Source organism: Varanus komodoensis, unplaced genomic scaffold (genome assembly GCF_004798865.1).
Source record: "Varanus komodoensis strain SLA01 unplaced genomic scaffold, ASM479886v1 scaffold60, whole genome shotgun sequence".
NCBI lineage: Eukaryota > Metazoa > Chordata > Lepidosauria > Squamata > Varanidae > Varanus > Varanus komodoensis.
In genome coordinates this window covers 4,147,643-4,153,231 of record NW_025336223.1, presented here as the reverse complement: position 1 = coordinate 4,153,231, position 5,589 = coordinate 4,147,643, and positions in this window count along the sequence as shown.

The following is a 5,589-nucleotide window of genomic DNA, read 5'->3' as shown; positions in this document are numbered from 1 at the left end:
CGGCGCGCCGAGCCGAGGCGCGCCGCACGTCCTGCCGGGGCCAGCGGAGGACGCGGCTGCCCGGGCGGCTCCGGCAGGGGCGAGCAGCCGCCCCGTGATTGGCGCTGCGCTGCCCGCGGCCCCCGGTCGCGGCGTGCCTGTGCTCGAGGCGCCCGCAGCCCGCGAGGCTCCGCCGCTGCCCCTGGGCACACGGCGGGCTGCGCTACGTGGCCTCGGCGCGGCGGCGCTCTTCCTGCCGGGGAAAGCGGTGCCCGCCCGGCCGCGCAGACCTTCCCGGAGCGAGCGGGGACGGGGCCCCTGGAGCGCGGGCCGCCCAGCGAAACCGCACGGGCCGGACCGCAGCCGCTGCTCGCCGGCGCAGCCTTCTCTCTTCTCTCCAGAAGCATCTTCCAGCGCGCCAGGGGCCAGTCGCTCCTTCTGTTACCTCTCCTTAAAAATCATATATCGTAAGCGGTGTTCCTTACCTTCAGGGCACTTCATTTTATCCCTGCCCTCATGATGGGTCCTTGAACCAAGACAGCAATTAAATGTCAAGTTTGTGGGTTCAGGTTCAAATTCTACACCGACTGGTTGGCAGACCAGAAAATCTACGGGTTCTAAACGAATGAAGGAAGCCTTAGTTTCGTACGTTAGTTTCATACGCAGTAGCAAAGTAAACAGAAGATCAACCACGGATCCAAACTGGTATTATTTAATTTGTTGGTAAATGTTCTGGAGTTAGAAGGGAAGTGCCTAGGTTTCCACATGACATCACATTACTCAGGGTGCCAGAATCCTAAGATGACCTCAGAGATCTCTGTGACGGGGCCAAACCGCTGGGCAGCAAGTCAGTGTCTGATAATAGGAAAATAGGATTGGTATCGCTAACATTGCAACACCTTTGCACATGGCGAACTAGTTGTCCCATCTCAAAAAGGATATCAGAGATCTCAACAGAATATATAGGAGGCAGCAATCAAAATGAATCAGGAGATTCCTGTATGAGGAAGTTTGTGTCTCGGTTTAAGAAAGAAACAGCAGAGAATTGTACAATTTTGCATGGCATAAAGGAAATAGGAAATTCTCTGGCTGATTTCAGAAGGTGATGCTGAAGGATTGCAGCTCTGCGCCATGGCAATTATGTTATGGAGTCCCACAGGATTCCATGCTATTATCTCCCATGCTATTTAACATCTACATCAAACCACTGGGAGGGTCATCTGGAGGTTTGGGCTGCAGTGTCACCAGTATGCTGATGACATCGAGGTCTACCTCTCTTTCTCATCTAATCCAGGTGAGGCAGTGACAGTTTTGAATTAGTGTCTGGACGGTGTGATGGTTTGGATGAGGGCCAACAAATTGAGACTTAATGCAGGTCAGATGGAGGATCTGCTGGTAGGCTAACTGGAGAACAGCCTTCTTGGCTCTAGAACCTGTTTCTCAGGGAGGCACACCTGGTGTTGACACTTTATTCCTTTTGGTGTCAGGCCAAACGCTTTTTATTCACCCATTGTTTTAAGGTTTGATGGCATCTCAGGATGGGATTTTTATTATTTATTTTACATTGTATTTTAATTGTGCTGTTACTGTTGTGAGCAATCTTGAGACCTATTTTGGTATAGATGGACTATAGATGTTTTAAATAAATGAATACCAGAACGTGGCCATCTAATGAAACCAGTTAGAAGAGATTTAGGACATCTCTTCTACATACCATGAACGGTCTTGGAAATTCACTGACACAGGATCTCCATGCGTACTAGATACGTTCAGAGAGGATGAGGTTCTGCACTTTTCACCTCTAATAATGCAGCATACAGTGAACACCCACTAAAATTCATCAAGAAGCACAATAAATCTCTGCGCAGCATTTAGAAAATCAATTCACAATCAAAAGTAGAGAGACACAAAAAGCCCACATTAAAAGCCAGATGAAATAAAAAGGCCTCATCGGCTCACCTGAAGCTTAAGGGGCATGATGCCAAATGGACAAAATGTAATCAGTTGACACTGGAGATCACTAGCGGGAATTACTGGGAAGTGTTGTACTGTAAGCTCATCTCATGTCCCAGTTCTAGCTATGCCCTCTTCCAGTAGGGCTTTTCCCAAGTGTTGGCGAGAGCAGGGATACTAATAGACCTGACACTGCAGTTATGAAGCACAGATGATGTGCCCAGGACTGGTTTAGATACAAAGAAGGGTTTGTTTATTTTTTTACATGTCAAGTACTTTGGAAAATTCCTGCATTAAACAACAGAACAAATTCTCCTAGTTATACCTTCCTGGGATTGCATTTTTAACATAAGCAGCTTCTGAAGCTCATTTATGAAAAAATAGCTTGAAGCCATACAGTTTTCCTTTTATGGGAAAAGCAAATCAACAGTCTGCACAATATTTATCAGTATAAAGAGCTTTTTAAAGTTTACAAATATATAAACGTTAAGTACAAAAGTATCCCCACCCTCATGCCCTTGAGGATGAAGGTTACCATAGAAAAACCCTTCATGTGTTAGCTTCACAACACATTGCAGATCCTGAAAGAGGCGGTGGCAAGACTACTGCTGGTGATCCGGAAGATCTGAACAATTTTAGGCTCAATATTCAGATGCCTTTTGCAGGCAAAGTCCTTGAGCAGATTCAGGCACTCTTGGATGAAACTGATTTTCTCCATCCATGTCAGTCAGCATTCAGGTCCAAATCTGAGTAATGAGGGTATCTTAGTTACCCTTTATGATGACCTGTGTTGGGAGACTGATGGAGAAATCTGTCCCAGTTGATGCTCCTTGATTCTTCAAGGGGTGCTCAGATCATGGTATCCACTTGAAATGGCTGTGCAAGGTATGGCATTCTTTTGTGATGGTTTTGTTCTGACCTGGAGGGCCATTTCCAGAGGATCATATTTGGAGGCTGTTGCTCTGTCCCATGCAATCTCTAGTATGGATTTGCAGCAGCTGATTTGCTCCCCCATATTAACATCTACATGAAACCGTCATGTGGGGGTCCCCAAACTTTTGTTGTCGAATCATCTATCTGCTATGACACAGCTGTTTCTCTTCCTTTTCATGCCAGCTGGATGTGGCAATGGATGTGCTCAACCAGTCCAGTCGAGACAGAGAAGTTACGGGGGGGGGGGGGGGTTCCTCCACCCAGATCAAGAAAATTCAGCTGGCTGTAACTGCAGTCACATTCCTCCTGAAGGAACCAGGGCGGATCTTGTGCGCACAAGAGCATCTTTATCACTGGAGGTTCAGGTGGCCTCCATGGAGTGCAGTGCCTTTTAGCTGGCAACCAAGCTGCAACCCTATCTGGACGGGGATAACTCAACATCAGTGATCTTTGATCTGGTAACTTCTAATTTATGTTACTAAAGTTCAATTATATGTTGGGCTGACTTTGAAATGGTTAAAAATGCAGGTAGCACAGAATTCAAGGGCCAGGTTGTTGGCTGGGCAATGCTGACTAGGCAATATGAGCATTTAAGTCCTATCTTGACTTGCCTGAACTAGTCACCAATTTGTTTCAGGCCTAGCTTAAACTTATAAAGCTTTACATGGCTTGGGAAACCAATTTCTCAAGGGCTGCCTCTCCTGGCAAAAAGTTAATCTGTCCCTGAGGTCAACTTTGGATGCCCTCTTTCGTGTGCCCTTCCCTGAGAAATGCTCAGGATGATAGTGGCAGTGTAGGTATGACCCTTTCTGGGATAGTCCCATGTTTCTGGGACAGTGTCCTGAAGTTCACCTAGTGTTGACACTCATCTTTTTGGTGCCAAGCAAAGTCATGCTCATCTTTCAAGGAATTTGGGCATTAGTTACAACCCATTTGATGTGGGCTGCTTCTATAGTGTCCATTATAAGCTATGAGTAAGAAAGACTGGGCATACTGTGGATTAACACATTTCATATTCTAAGATGCTTTTGTAAGTAACAACTGCAGTTTATATTGATTTTGAGGAGTTTCTCTGTTGTATTAATCATGCATTTCTGTATTGTAAGTTGCTTTAAGATTTCTTTTTGCAGCAGGAAGCTGTGCAGACATTTTAATGAGTTCTCTGTGCTAAAGAAAATCAAGGTTCTGCACTGAGGTAACCCAAATTTTGCAGTCTGTTCAAGGATTGTAGTCTTGCAAAACTTAATAGGCATAATTATACATTTCTATTAATTACACATTAATTTATGCATTCTGCTTGTTCATGAGAAGGAACAAGAAGCTATCCAGAATGCTGAAGTCCCACTTTCTGACCACAGGAGAACTTGTTTAACAGGTCTGGAAACAATATCAGATACAGCTTCAAACATATGAGCTGGAATTAAAACTGACATCACTGGAAACTAAATTACTCCATAGCTTTTATGGGTTTCCATGGAACTGCAGCATGCATGCACACATCCCTTCTCACTTAGAAATACACTGTTTGTTTTCCTATTTCCTCCAAAAACAATTAGCTAGATTTGATTCCCTCCAATTATTTAACACACCAGCTACCCAACTTATGCCATGTGTTGGATTCCAAAGGAACTTCCATATATGCCTAAAAGCAGCAGTGAGCGGGTATACAAGAGCAAACAGGAAACTGACAGGCCTCCTGGAATAGAGAATTTAAGGTGGGAGAAAACGTTCCCTTGAGTTACCAGGGTCCCAAGCCATTTAATGCCTTTGAAATGGGTTCTGAAACAAGACACGTTGCGTCACTGCTGGTCTGCACAGAAAGAATATGCATGCACATATAGAATGGCAGGTTCACACTACCACAGGGAAAATAAGCTACACTAACCTAATTTGCATAATTATCTTCACCAGGCATAAGCCTTTGTGAATGGCTGGAGCTGGTTTATAAACTATCTGAAACCCTAAAACAAGCTATATTATTAACTAATTATTTGTATATGCTTCCTTTCTTCTTGCATCAAACTCAAGGCAATCTACATAGACCTCCCACTCCTCTCCATTTTATCCTCACAACACCCCTGTGAAGTCGGCTAGGATGAGAGACAGTGAGTAGTCCAAAGTTGCTCACTAAGCCTCATGGCTGAATGGGGGCGCAAACCTGAACACCTTGAATCCTGGTCCAACACTCTTAACTGCTATGCCACTCTGCTTTTCTCACTGGCCACAGGTTTCAGGGCAGGTTGAGATACACATCATTATGCTAAAAGGGCTGCTTTTTATACATGGGGTGGGAAAAGAAGGCACATGGCAATCTCTATCACTGAAAAAAGACTGCATGCTCACATCTGCTCTGTGCTCCTTTGGGGGCGGATCCATTTACAGCACAAACCAGCCTGACTTCTAACATCACCGATTCCCCAGTTTGATCTTCCAACATCCCTGTCTGGGTTGAAAGCATAGAAAGCCCTATCTACCCACATTAACCCTCATGTCCAAAACACAAAGCCCAAGAGCCTTCCAAATAAGTGCTCACTTGAAAGAAAACTTCTCTACCCAGATTGCATATAATGAAGATAGAAAAACAGAGAGATTGGTTGGGGGGGGGGGGTTGGGGTCCCACTGATGAGGAAGAGACTCCAAAAAGAACCCCTCACATACAAAAAGCAAAGACTGAAGGACACTGGCAGTTAATAGCAGGAATATTTTCCAGACACAATCAGAATG